The sequence below is a fragment of the Bos indicus x Bos taurus genome, chromosome 8 (genome assembly GCF_003369695.1).
Source record: "Bos indicus x Bos taurus breed Angus x Brahman F1 hybrid chromosome 8, Bos_hybrid_MaternalHap_v2.0, whole genome shotgun sequence".
Taxonomy (NCBI): domain Eukaryota; kingdom Metazoa; phylum Chordata; class Mammalia; order Artiodactyla; family Bovidae; genus Bos; species Bos indicus x Bos taurus.
This window is the reverse complement of record NC_040083.1, coordinates 87,990,371-88,004,225: the sequence shown is the minus strand read 5'-3', so window position 1 is coordinate 88,004,225 and position 13,855 is coordinate 87,990,371. Positions and strand designations below refer to the sequence as shown.

At 40.0% G+C, this 13,855-nt stretch overlaps 1 pseudogene; it reads right to left on the bottom strand.

Annotated features, from left to right (window-relative positions):
- Positions 1-1,711: 1,711 nt before the first annotated feature.
- The window catches only part of LOC113897483, a 118,381-nt pseudogene continuing 106,237 nt past the window's right edge, over positions 1,712-13,855 (bottom strand).

Here is a 13,855-nt window from a genome sequence, read left to right as displayed (position 1 = left end):
ACAGAGAACATCAGGAGGTGATCAAAAGAATCAAAACCTCCAGGCAACTTTATATCATACAACTCAGTTTTATTGCATTAAGTTGCAATAATGTTAATTTATTAACATTAATTTCTCCTCATTTAAGTCTATACATTGAATAAATACTTTAATACAGATCTTTAAGAATTTTTAAAAGGAAGACATTTTCCAGACTTGTGCCTTTGCAATGTCAGAAAGTGTGTAGTCAGATAAACAACCTGCTACTTTATGGTAAATCCAAACAGCATGACTGATTTTTTTTTTTTTCCTCCTGTAAACTCACTGAACTGATTGTTGTCAACATGTCAAGTGCTCCCAGTGAAGGTGGTTACCTTAGAGCTAAATGCAGGCTTTGTTTTGTTTACATTTCAGGGCTAGCAAGGTGGGACATTAGCATGTCTGTGTTTACCACAGAGATTGGATGTTTTTGATGGGAGTTAAATATATCACGTTTAAAATGTAATTATTAACATTACCATGACTAATAGCATCACAACTAATAATAGTCACAACACAATATTTTCACATGCCTTATCTCACTGGATCACTGGAAAGTCAATGGGGCCGGGAGGGAGGGGTACATCAGTGTCACAGTGATATTTTTGTGTATTGAGGAGGGTTCTGATTCTCAGAGAAGTGACGTGATTTGCTCAGTGTCACAGGTAGTTAAGGTCACTTGGCTTTCAGGTTCACAACACAGGTGTTCAGACTTTCAAGTTCCTCCTTACTCCAGCACGTTGTGTGCCTTTAAAATGCCCATCTTTAAAATGCAGTTTTAAAGGCAAGTCAAACAAGCAGGTTGAAATAAAATATGCAGTTGTCTAAATATCTGAAACTATAAGTTTTATAATATTAGCTTATTAAGCATTTTTATTTTAAACTGTTACATGAAGAAAGATGGTTACTGTTGTTCCATCATCTGTATTAGTGAAAGTGTTAGTTGCTCAGTCATGTCTGACTCTTTGCAACCCCATGGACTATAGCCCGCCAGGCTCTTCTGTCCATGGAATTCTCCAGGCAAGAATCCTGGAGTGGGTAGCCATTCCCTTCTCCGGGAGACCTTCCTGACTCAGGGATGGAACCTGGGTCTCCTGCATTGCAGCAAATTCCTTACCATCTGAGCCACCAGGGAAGCCCAATCTGTGTAATGCTTGTCTTCATTTCATGGATTACTAAAGGTCAGTCAGCTATGGCTATTTATTCATTTGAGCAACTTTTGTGTTTTAAACAAATCCCTTCTATGACAATTATTTGACACCCTCTTAGTTAATCATGAAGAATAAGGTTTCTTGGACTCATCTTCAAGAACTGTATATCACAAAGAATAGCCTTCATACATCTTTTCTGAAAAATCCCTATCAGTTGCTTTAAAATTCAATAATCCCACCCTTACCCACTTTTAATAAAGGTTGACTTTCATTTAAAAGGTTTAACTTAGCTTCTGCAATCCAAAATGGCATCTGTTTGTAAGGACTCAGTTAATCCCACGTATCTTGTTGACGTAAAGCAACACTCAGTTTTCAAGTGTAATTGCATTTCTCTTACTATAGTGCTGTAAGGCTATAAGGAGAGTGGTGTCTTCAGGCCCCAGAATTTGATTATTTTAACTGGAGAACTCTCACCCATGTCCTCCAGGTCACTGTTCCCAGCTGGGCTTTAGGGAAGATTTAAAGGTCAGAGTGAGAAGCCCTTACCGGCCGATGTCTCTGTTTTCAATCACTGTAACTGGAGAATGAAGCAGAATGGCCAGGGTGTGGGGCCATAGCAGACTAGTGGACTGGCAACATTTGTGAAGAGCCAAGCACTTGTGAAGCTTCCAGTAATTCTGCTCCAAGATGCTCACCTGTGCTACCTGCAGGAGAGAGAATGGAGGGAGTGGGGAGCTTCCCATTGAAGATCTATGTTCTAAACACCATGTAGAACTAACTCAGCATCATCAATAATAAAAGGTGTTTCTGCATAAAGCACAAAAAGCTGCAAAGGGATCTACCAGATTCTATAATTTTATTTGTTTGAATTCCCTCTCCTTTTCTTGATAAGAATAGCTAAAGCTGGCCTATTTTATTTTTTCAAAAAAGCAGCTCTTGTTTTCATTGATTGTTTCTATTGTCTTTTTTTTAGTTTCTATTTATTTCCACTCTCATCTTTGTTATTTCTTTTATTTCTTCTACAAACTTTGGGCATAATTTCTTTTTCCTTGAGATGTAAAGAGAACCCTGATGCACTAAGGGTGGGAATGTAAATTGATGTAGCCACAATGGAAAGCAGTAGAGAGTCATCAAAAAATTAGATGATAACTATCATATAATCCAACAATCACACTTCTGGGTATTTACCCAAATAAAAGAAAAACACTAACTCGAAAACATATATGCACCCCATGTTCACTGCAACATCATTCACAATAGTCAAGAATTGGAAACAACCTGTGACCGTTAGCAAATGAAGAAAATATTACATACCTACAAAGACATACACACACAAGCATATATAATGAAACATTATTCAGAAAGAAATTAATCTTGCTTTTGCAATGGCATGAATGGAACTTGATGGCATTATATTAAATGAAATAAGCCAGACAAAGGAAGACAAATATTGTATAATGTCATTTACATGCAGAATATAAAAAAAGTCAAATTTATAGAAATAGAGAGCAGAAGTGTTTGCTAGGGGCTGGATATACACATCAGTTCAATTCAGTTGCTCAGTCATGTCCGACTCTTTGTGACCTCATGGACTGCAGCACGCCAGACTTCCCTGTCCATTACCAAGTCCTGGAGCCTACTCAAACTCATGTCCATCATGTCAATGATGCCATCCAACCATCTCATCCTCTGTCATCCCTTTCTCCTCCCGCCTTCAATCTTTCCCAGCATCCGAGTCTTTTCTAGTGAGTCAGCTCTTCACATTAGGTGGCCAAAGTATTGACCTTTCAGCTTCAGCATCAGTCCTTCCAATGAATATTCAGGACTAATTTCCTTTAGGATGTACTTGTTGGATCTCCTTGCAGTCCAAGGGACTCTCAAGAGTCTTCTCCAACACCACAGTTCAGAAGCATCAATTCTTCGGCACTCAGCTTTCTTTATAGTCCAACTCACATCCATATATGACCACTGGAAAAACCGTAGCTTTGACTAGATGGACCTTTGTTGGTAAAGTAATGTCTCTGTTCTTTAATATGCTATCCAGGTTGGTCATAGCTTTTCTTCCAAGGAGCAAGTGTCTTTTAATTTCATAGCTGCAGTAACCATCTGCAGTGATTTTTGGAGTCCCCCAAAATAAAGTCTCTCAATGTTTCCATTATTTCTCCATTGACTTGCCATGAAGTGATGGGACCAGATGCCATGATCTTAGTTTTTCTGAATGTTGAGTTTTAAGCAAACTTTTTCACTCTCCTCTTTCACTTTCATCAAGAGGCTTTTTAGTTCCTCTTCACTTTCTGCCATAAGGGTGGTGTCATCTGCGTATCTGAGGTGACTGATATTTCTCCCAGCAATCTTGACTCCAGCTTGTGCTTCCTCCAGTCCAGCGTTTCTCATGATGTACTCTGCATATAAGTTAAATAAGCAGGGTGACAATATACAGCCTTGACGTACTCCTTTTTCTATTTGGAACCAGTCTGTTGTTCCATGTCCAGTTCTGTTGCTTCCTGACCTGCATACAGGTTTCTCAAGAGGCAGGTCAGGTGGTCTGGTATTCCCATCTCTTTCAGAATTTTCCACAGTTTACTGTGATCCACACAGTCAAAGGCTTTGGCATAGTCAGTAAAGCAGAAATAGATGTTTTTCTGGAACTCTCTTGCTTTTTCCATGATCCAGCAGATGTTGGCAATATAAATGCATAAAGTAATGGATGTGTTAGCTAACTAAATCCTTTAATAATGTATACAGATATCAAATCTTGGAAAGTGTACTTTAAATTTCTTACATTCTTATTTGTCGATTATACCTCAATAAAGCAGAAAAAATAAAATGTTCTTGCACATTTTAAGTATAATAAGGAAATTAAAATGTTTTTAAAAATCCAGAGAAAACTCTAATTCAAAAAGAAACATGCCCCCTAATATACATTCAAGCACTAACAGCCAAGACATGGAAGCAACCTAGATGTTTATAAAGTGTTGAATGGATAAAGATGTGAGACACACACACACACACATATATATACATGCTGCTGCTAAGTCGCTTCAGTCGTGTCCGACTCTGTGTGACCCCATAGATGGCAGCCCACCAGGCCCCACCGTCCCTGGGATTCTCCAGGCAAGAACACTGGAGTGGGTTGCCATTTCCTCCTCCAATGCATGAAAGTGAAAAGTGAAAGTGAAGTCGCCCAGTCATGTCCAACTCTTAGCGACCCCATGGACTGCAGCCTACCAGGCTCTTCCATCCATGGGATTTTCCAGGCAAGAGTACTGGAGTGGGTTGCCATTGCCTTCTCCGATATATTGTCTGACTTCTTTTAATATGCTAATCTGTACATCCATTCATGTTCTGCAAATGACATTATTTTATTCTTTGTCATGGCTGAATAATATTTCAGTGTGTGTGTATATTATTCAGCCATGACAAAGAATAAAATAATATCATTTGCAGAACATGAATGGATGTATAGATTAGCATATTAAAAGAAGTCAGAGAGTGAATGACAAATATCATGCATCGCTTAAATTTGGAATCTAAAATATGATAAAAATGAACTCACAAAACACAAATAGACTCACAGACATAGAAAACAAGTTTATGTTTAGCCAAAGGGGAAAGGGTTTGGGGGAGGGATAAACTAGCATATTAATTCCATATATGTTTGGAATTAACATATACACACTGCTATACATAAAATATATAAACAACAAAGACCTACTCTATAGCACAGGGAACTATACTTAATATCTTGTAATCGCTAATAATGGAAAAAAATCTGAAAAATATATATATATATACACATATGTGTGTGTATATATAAAACTGAATTACCATGCTGTATACCTAGAACTAATACAACATTGTATTACCTATACTTCAATTAAAAAAAAAATAAAAGGAATAGGAAGAAAGCTGAAGATATCTCCTCAAAACAAAAGAAAATGCAGAGAGAGATATCTATTGGAGTCAATAGATTATCAGGTCTCAGCGGATGACTTGGAAGGTAGTGCTTGCTTTGAACAGGTAAGGAAACTGGACCATAAATGACTACTATTAGACTAAATACACACACAGGCACTCAGACACATATTCATACACTAAGACACATATTCACCCACATATATACTCATGCACAAAGATACACAAATTCCCACACAGGAACACATACATATATGTACAGATATACATATGTCTGCACACACAAGTATGCATGTATGCACATACGGAGTCACACATGACACAGATGCAGATACATACCCAGTTAAGTTATTCAAGTCTTATTGTAAAGTTTAAAAATAAAATAAAATTAAAAAAAAAAAAGACTTTTTCACCTTATTTTTAAACTCTTAAATAGAGGTTTATCTAAATTGCTTAAGTAAGACTGGTGATTTGGCCTCCTAAATTGTGTGGAGCTTTCAGAGGCAGATAAGTTAGTCTCTAAGTACCAGGTTGAGGACAGGTGTAGCACTGTGTAATTTTTCTTCTGAAGAGCTACAAACGCTTCTGATCACATCTCATGTTGTTGTATCCAGGAGAAAACAGGTATTATTATTCCTGCTCTTCTAGAGGGAAACTAGGGCATACTTGGTAAGTCAGTCAGCCCTGAGTTGCAGTGTTGGTTCTACTCTTAACTGATGGTACACTGGACACTGGTGGCTTTGTTTTTTTTCTGTGGATAAAGATTATAGCTGTGTAAGCCGATCCTCCTCCTGGATGTAAGCAGGTAACTTTCTTAATATGGAAATAGAAGCAGGTCTTCAATCAGACAATTTTGTAAACAGACAGTGGACCTGCTTCCTGCAACTTTTGTTGCCTGCTCATGGGGAACTGGGTGAACACAGCCCTGAGGGACTTCTTGGAATCTGGGCTCTGGTATATTATAAGTAACACGGGAGCAATGTGATCCTCAGGCCCTTTCAAAGAAGCAAGCGCTGCATGCACTGCATAGTCAGGGCATCAGAACTTCAGAGCCGCTTTGCCTGCACTGAAGCAGCAGACAGCTGGGAGCTCCCTACCCCTTCTGTCACCTCTACAAGAGAGGAGCTCTGTATTGATCTGTTTGCCAATGTGATCCAGAAATTCTTTGCTTCCTGAGGATGATGACTGATTCCAAGGTACAGAATTGACTGGAGTCTCAACTCACGTGTTCATTATCTGTTGCCAGCATCCAGGGGCACAGTCTACTCATGCATGCCTCAGGCTGCTAAGCAGATGGTTCATCCTCCCCCTGAAGAAGCCTGGACCCAACTGGGGCTCCCAATCCATCCTTTCACCTGAGTTTTCTATGTGTAATGGGTGACTCTGTGAGGCTCTTGGCTCTGGTTGTTTCCTTCTGTCTCTTTGTAGAAATCCCACCTGCATTAAGATGTAAAGCATTATCACAGAAAGTTTGTTATTTGGTTGGAGTCCTTTGAGCACATGTAAGAATAATGGGGGAACTGACATCAGAGATGCAAGAAATCATCATTGATGTGCAAAGATATCAGGGTACTCAAAGGATTTTGCTGGTGTTGGAGCATTTGTTCCACACCAAGCTGATGAGGTTCAGTTCCAGGAGTGAGGCAATTGAGAATAGGTCTGAACAGAGCCAGAGCACATGTGGAGGGGTGCATTGCTGTTGTTGTTCAGTTGCTCAGTCGTGTCCAGCATTTTTCATCCTATGGACTGCAGCACGCCAGTGTTCCCTGTCCTTCACTATCTCTTGTAGTTTGCTAAAACTCATGGCCATTGAGTCAGTGATGCCATCCAACCATCTTATCCTCTGTCGCTCACTTCTCCTCCTACCCTCAATCTTTCCTAGCATCAGATTCTTTTCCAATAAGTCAGCTCTTCACATCAGGTGGCCAAAGTATTGGAGCGTCAACTTTAGCATTAATCCTCCCAGTGAATATTCAGGGTTGATTTCCTTTAGGATTGACTGGTTTGAGCTTCTTGCTATCCAAGAGACTGTCAAGAGTCTTCTCTAGCACTACAGTTTGAAAGCATCAATTCTTTGGTTCTCAGCCATCCTTATGGTCCAAACCTCACATCTGTACATGACTCCTAGAAAAACCATAGCTTTGACTATTTGGATCCTTGTTGGCAAAGTGATGTCTCTGCTTTTATTTATTTATTTAATTTAAATTAAGTTATTTTAACTGGAGGCTAATTACTTTATAATATTGTATTGGTTTTGCCATACATCAACATGAATCCGCCACGGGTGTATACATGTTCCCAATCCTGAACCCCCCTCCCACCTCCCTCCCCATACCATCCCTCTACTTTTAAATATACTGTCTAGGTTTGTCATAGCTTTCCATCCAAACAGCAAGTGTCTTTTAATTTCATGGCTGCAATCACCATCTGCAGTGGAGTACAAGAAAATAAAGTAGTCACTGTTTCCATTTTTCCTCTTCAATTTGGAGGAATGTGAGAGCTGATCAAAGAGAGCACAGAGCCTGTGGGCTGCTTCCAGGCCTCCTGCTTCTGAGACAGTGACCCATGGACTTTAATTGTGGCCTTTATGAATGAGAACAGTGAAACCTCAACCTTTCCCCATTTTCTCCTCTTTCCCTGTCTTGGTTTCAGGAGATGGCAGAAGAGAGGACATTGAAATGCAGAAAGAAGTCAGGCTGGGTGTGGGGCCATGTGCCCTCCTACCTGTGAGCATCTCTGCACTCCATATCAATGAAAGATGGGAAAGGAGTGTAACACCTTTCTCAGCTAAAAAGAGAACAAAGTAAACTATTTCCTAATCATTCACAAATTCTCTCTCCTTCAGTTTTTTTCCCCCCAGTGATGGCTGATATAAGCAAATGAAAATTGATTATGCTCCCCTCTATGTAGTCAGCAAAAACAAGACCAGGAGCAGACTGTGGCTCCAATCATCAGCTCCTTATTGCAAAATTCATACTTAAATTGAAGAAAGTAGGGAAAACCACTAGACCTTTCAGGTATGACCTCAATTAGACCCCTACGATTATACAGAAGTGGTGACGAATTGATTCAAGGGATTAGATCTAGTCGACAGAGCACCTGAAGAACTATGGATGGAGGTTCATAACTTTATATAGGAGGTGGTGACCTAAAATATCCCCAAGAAAAAGAAACGCAAGGAAGCAAAGTGGTTGTCTGAAGAGGCCTTACAAATAACTGAGAAAAGAAGAGAAATGAAAGGCAAAGGAGAAAGGGAAATATACCCAATGAATGCAGAGTTCTAGAGAATAGCAAGGAGAGATAAGAAAGCCTTCTTAAGTGAACAATGCAAAGAAATAGAGGAAAACAATAAAATGGGAAAGACTAGAGATCACTTCAAGAAAACTGGAGGTACCGAAGGAATATTTAATGCAAAGATGAGCACCGTAAATGACAGAAACAGTAAGGGTCTAACCGAAATGGAAGAGATTAAGAAGAGGTTGCAAAAATACACAAAAGAACTATACAAAGAAGGTCTTAATGATCCCGACAATCACGATGGTGTGATCACTCACTTAGAGAAGAACATCCTGGACCATGAAGCCAAGTGGGCCTTAGGAAGCCTCACTATGAACAAAGCTAGTGGAGGTGATGGAATTTCAGCTGAGCTATTACAAATCTGAAAAGATAATGCTGTTAAAGTGCTGCACTCAACATGCCAGCAAATTTGGAAAACTCAGCAGTGGCCATAGGACTGGAAAAGGTCAGTTTTCATTCCAATCCCAAAGAAAGGCAATGCCAAAGAATGTTCAAACTACTGTAAAATCACCCTCATTTCTCATGCTAGCAAGGTAATGCTCAAAATCCTTCAAGCTATGCTTCAACAGTACATAAGCCAAGAGCTTCCAGATGTACAAGCTGGATTAATACAAGGCAGAGAAACCAGAGATCAAATTGTTAATATCCCTAGTGTGATAGTCACTCAGTTGTGTCCAATTCTTTGTGTCCCCATGGACTACTGTAACCCGCCAGGCTCCTCTGTCTATGGGATTCTCCAGGCAAGAATACTGGAGGGGGTTGCCATGCCCTTCTTCAGGGGATCTTCCTGGCCCAGGGATGGAACCTGGGTCTCCCACATTGTGGGAACTAAACAAAGGAGTCTGCCTCCTTTGAAACCTGTATGTAGGTCAAGAAGTAACAGAACTGGACATGGAACACTGGATGGTTCAAAAATGGGAAAGGAGTACATCAAGGCTGTGTATTTGTCACCCTGCTTATTTAACTTACATGCAGAGCATATCATGTGAAATATTGGGCTGGATGACTCACAAGTTAGAATCAAGATTGCTGGCAGAAATATCAACAGCCTCAGATGTATGCAGATGATGCCACTCTAATGGCTGAAAGCAAAGAGCCTCTTGGTGAAGGTGAAAGAGGAGACCAAAGAAGCTGGCTTAAAACTCAACATTTAAAAAACTAAGATCATGGCATCTGGTCCCATCACTTCGTGGCAAATAGAAGGGGAAAAGTGGAAACAGTGATAGATTTTATTTTCTTGGGCTCCAAAATCACTATGGGAGGTGACTTCACCACAAGATAAAAAGACATTTGTTCCTTGGAAGGAAAGCTATGACAAACCTAGACAGTGTATTTAAAAGTAGAGTCATCACTTTGCCAACAAAGTCCATATCTTAAAAACTATGGTTTTTCCAGTAGTCATGTACAGATGTGAGCGTTGGGCCATAGAAAGGCTGAGTACCAAAAATTGATGCTTTCAAACTGCAGTGCTGGAGAAGACTCTTGAAAGTCCCTTGTACTCCAGGAAGTTCAAATCAGTTAATCCTAAAAGAAATTAATCATGAATATTCAATGAAAGGAGTGTTGCTAAAGCTCCAAAACTTTGGCTACCTGATGCAAAGAGCCGGCTCATTGGAAAAGACCCCGATGCTGGGAAAGATTGAGGGCAAGAGAAGGAGAGAGTGACAGAGGATGAGATGGTTGGGAGGCATCATAGACTCAATGGCCATGAGTTTTAGCAAACTCTGGGAGATAGCGAAGGACAGGGAACACTGCTGTACCACAGTACATGGGGTCACAAAGAGTTGGATACAACTAAGCGACTGAACAACAACAAATGAAGTGCTGCTATCCCTACATGTTTATATATATAATCTGACCATGTAGGATATTAATAATAGGAATATACAAAGTATGACTACATTTCATAAGTCAGTTTTGTGGAGCCGATAAAACTGAAGAGTCGATATCACAGTGGAGATTGGTTAGGCAAGTGCCTACGTGCTGTCTTTTGTGATGAAGTGAAGTTTGCTTCTGTCAGTAGCAGCATTACCATGATCATATAGTGGCTTGTACTCTGCATTATGTGTTGCAGCATAAATATCAGTGATAGATCTGCACGCAAATACACAAACACACATACATGTGTGTACACACTCCATTTCTTTTTTTACTTTCATATAGGGGTAAAGATTATTTAACTAGAGAGATTTTTTTGAAAGATTACTTAAAAGTTTATGATGGCTGTTGAGTGCCTGCTGAGCTCACGTCTCAGTGGGTGTGTCTTACAGTAGAGACGGTCTGTCAGGTGTGAGATTCCAGGTGTCAGCACAGCAGCAGCCTTCAGCAGATAATTGGTGCATTCAGGGGCCTGTGCAGCTCACATGTTTTCCCTCAATGACATTAATCCTCTATCAGTTAAAACACCTGCCTTAACCCACCCTTCTTGCCAACCTAGTGCTTGAAAGGAGCCCGGGATAATCATTTCGGGCAACCCATCTATATCCAGATTCTGGTCTTTAAAAGTGTCTCCAGAATTGGGGCTTAGCACTGAACATTCTCCAGGCTTTCCAAGTGCATCAGTGGTAAAAAATCTGAGTGCCAGTGCAGAGACACAGGAGATGTGGGTTCAATCCCTGTGTCAGAAAGATCCCATGGAAAAGGGAAGGGCAACCCACTCCAGTATTCTTGCCTGGAATATCTAATGGACAGTGGAGCCTGATGGGCTACAGTCTGTGGGGTCACAAAGTGTCAGACACTACTGAGCAACAGAGCATGCACGCACTGAACATTCTGTAGTGATGCAGCCTGTGATAAATTGGATCCAAAAAACAAGGCCATTATTGCCCTATATATCTATCTCCTCCAGGGCAGGCAGTGACTTCACTTTTCATGCCCTCATATCTAGCATTTCCCAAGATTGCTAGATAAAATTATTCTGAAAGAAGTGTAGCATAACTTAAAAATTAAACACCGATCTTTTGGAATATGGCTGTGTTATTCCCGCAGGTCCTGGACATTTGCAACAGCCTCCTGGCCACTGTCCTGCCTGTTCTGCTTGCACTTCCTGGTCACCCTGAAACCCACCCTGGAAGTCTACCAAATGTAAGAGAAGACACATCTGGAGCATTGTTAAACAAAATACTATTTCTGGAGGTGTGGCCAAGATAGCAGAGTAAGGAAACCCTGAGCTTACCTTCTCCCACAGACACATCACAATTATAGCTGTTTACAGAGCAGCCATCAATGGGAGCAATCTGAAGACTAGCAGAATAGATTTTCCATATCAATGGGATAGGTAGGAGAGGCAGAGATATGGTATAATCAAAATCCATGTAGTTGGGTAAATGACTCATAAATGGGAGAATAATCACCATTGTGGAGGTTTTCCCTAAGGAGTGAAGGATCTGAGTCCCACATTGGGCATTCCAGCCCAGGGGTCCTATACCAGGAAGAGAGGCCCCTAGAACGTCTAGCTTTGAAGGCAACCAGAGCTTGAGTATGGGAGAGTTGGAGGGCTACAGGAAACAGAGACTGTGCCTTTTAAAAGTTCACAGAATATCTCACAAACTCATAACCAGCATAAATGCAGTAATTTGAAAGGAGCCTGAATCAAATCCACTTGCTGATCTTAGAGAGCCTCCTGAAGAGAAAGGTGGCAACTGGGACTCCCCTTGAGGACATAGATGCTCCATTTGGGGGAGCTTCTCCTACCACAGGGACACTGATACTGGTAAGCACCATTTTGAACTCCTTCTTATAGCCTATAAGGGTCAAGGACTTACCTGTCTGCTGTCAGGCCAGCACCAGACCCAAACTCCCTTTGGTCCCATTGCCTGCCAAGCTGGGACCCAGTCCCTCCCATCAGTGGACTGGAACCAGCCCTAGGCCCCACATCCGCTGCCCTGGGACCCAACCCTTACCAGCAGCTAACTGGCACCAGTCCAGGGAACCCACAATTTGCATAGGAAACAACAGGAGTCAGTCTTGACCACCAGTGTACTGGTACACATCCCAGGACACACCAGGTCATGCAGTCAGCAGCACCTTAGCTTGGCCCCGCTCACCACTGAGCCAGCAGCCACTACATGAGACAGGGCCTGGTAGCCAACCAGTCAGCGCAGCCCTGCCTACCAATGCACTCACAGTAGCTATGGCCTCACCACAACAGAAAGGCCCACACAGGTGACACCTCTAGAGATTATAGCTCTGAGGAATAGAGAGGAGTGTGCTTCTGGGTCTTGTAGAATGTTTCTTACATAAGATCACTTCTCTGACATCAGGAAATGTAACTGACATACCGAATACATAGTAATAAACAGAGATTTGGACAAAGGAATAATACAAAACCCCAGAAAAAAACAAAACTAAACTAAATGAAATGGAGATAAGCCATCTACCTGAAAGAGTTCAAGGTAATTGCCATGGATATGCTCATTGAACTACTCAGGAGAATAAAGAACAAACTGAGAATTTTAACAGAAAATATAAAGAAAAACCAAACAGAGCTGAAGAATACAATAACTGAAATAAAAATATACTAGAAGGGAAAACAGTAAATTAGATAATAACTTTTCAGTTAATTTATTTTAAAATGTTCTTTGTTGACAGAAAGCAGTTACATACTCAAATGCATTATTTCTAATAACATTTCTGTTGCTTCTAACTTTTTAATGAATTTGACATAAGACAAATGGTAATTTGCATATAAAGAACTTGGTAAAAGAGTCTGCTTAGTGTAAATATAAACAGTCACATTAGTATAGGCCAATCAATAAATTTTTGATGATTTTTTATGTATGGTAAAAGTTAAAGTGGCAAACTGATATTCTGATATAAAAATCAATGGTTTGAGAGTCAATGTGAGACTTTCTTAAAAGACTTAATCAAAATTTTAAGACAAAATTTTTCTGATATTATTGTTTTCTCTAACTTTGCATACACTCTTTGATAATTATATTTTAGAAGATGTGCATAATCAAAGTGGGTAGTTATAGAAAGGTTAAAAGAAAAAGTAGTAAAATCATCTATACCCATAACAAGTAGTTAAGGGATACACAAAGCAAAATAATATAAAACATGATGTCAAAAATGTTAAACATGGGGGAGAAGTAAAACTTAAAGGCTGTTAGAATCTATTCATACTTAAAAGATTATTAACTTACTATAATCAGACAGATAAACAGATAAGATAGGGACCTTATGGTAATCACAAACCAAAACCCTTTATAATAGATACACACACACACAAGAAAATGAATCCAAACACAACACTAAAGATAGAAATCAAATCACAAGGGAAGAAAGCAAAAGAAAATCTATAAAAACAATCAGAAAGCAATGAATAAGATGTCAAAAGAACATATAGATCAACAATTACTCCTAAATGGGCTAAATGCTCCAATCAAAAGACGTAGAGTGGCCTACATGAATACAAAAACCTGATTCATACATGCTGCCTAAATCAGACTTACTTTACTCCTAAAGACACACAT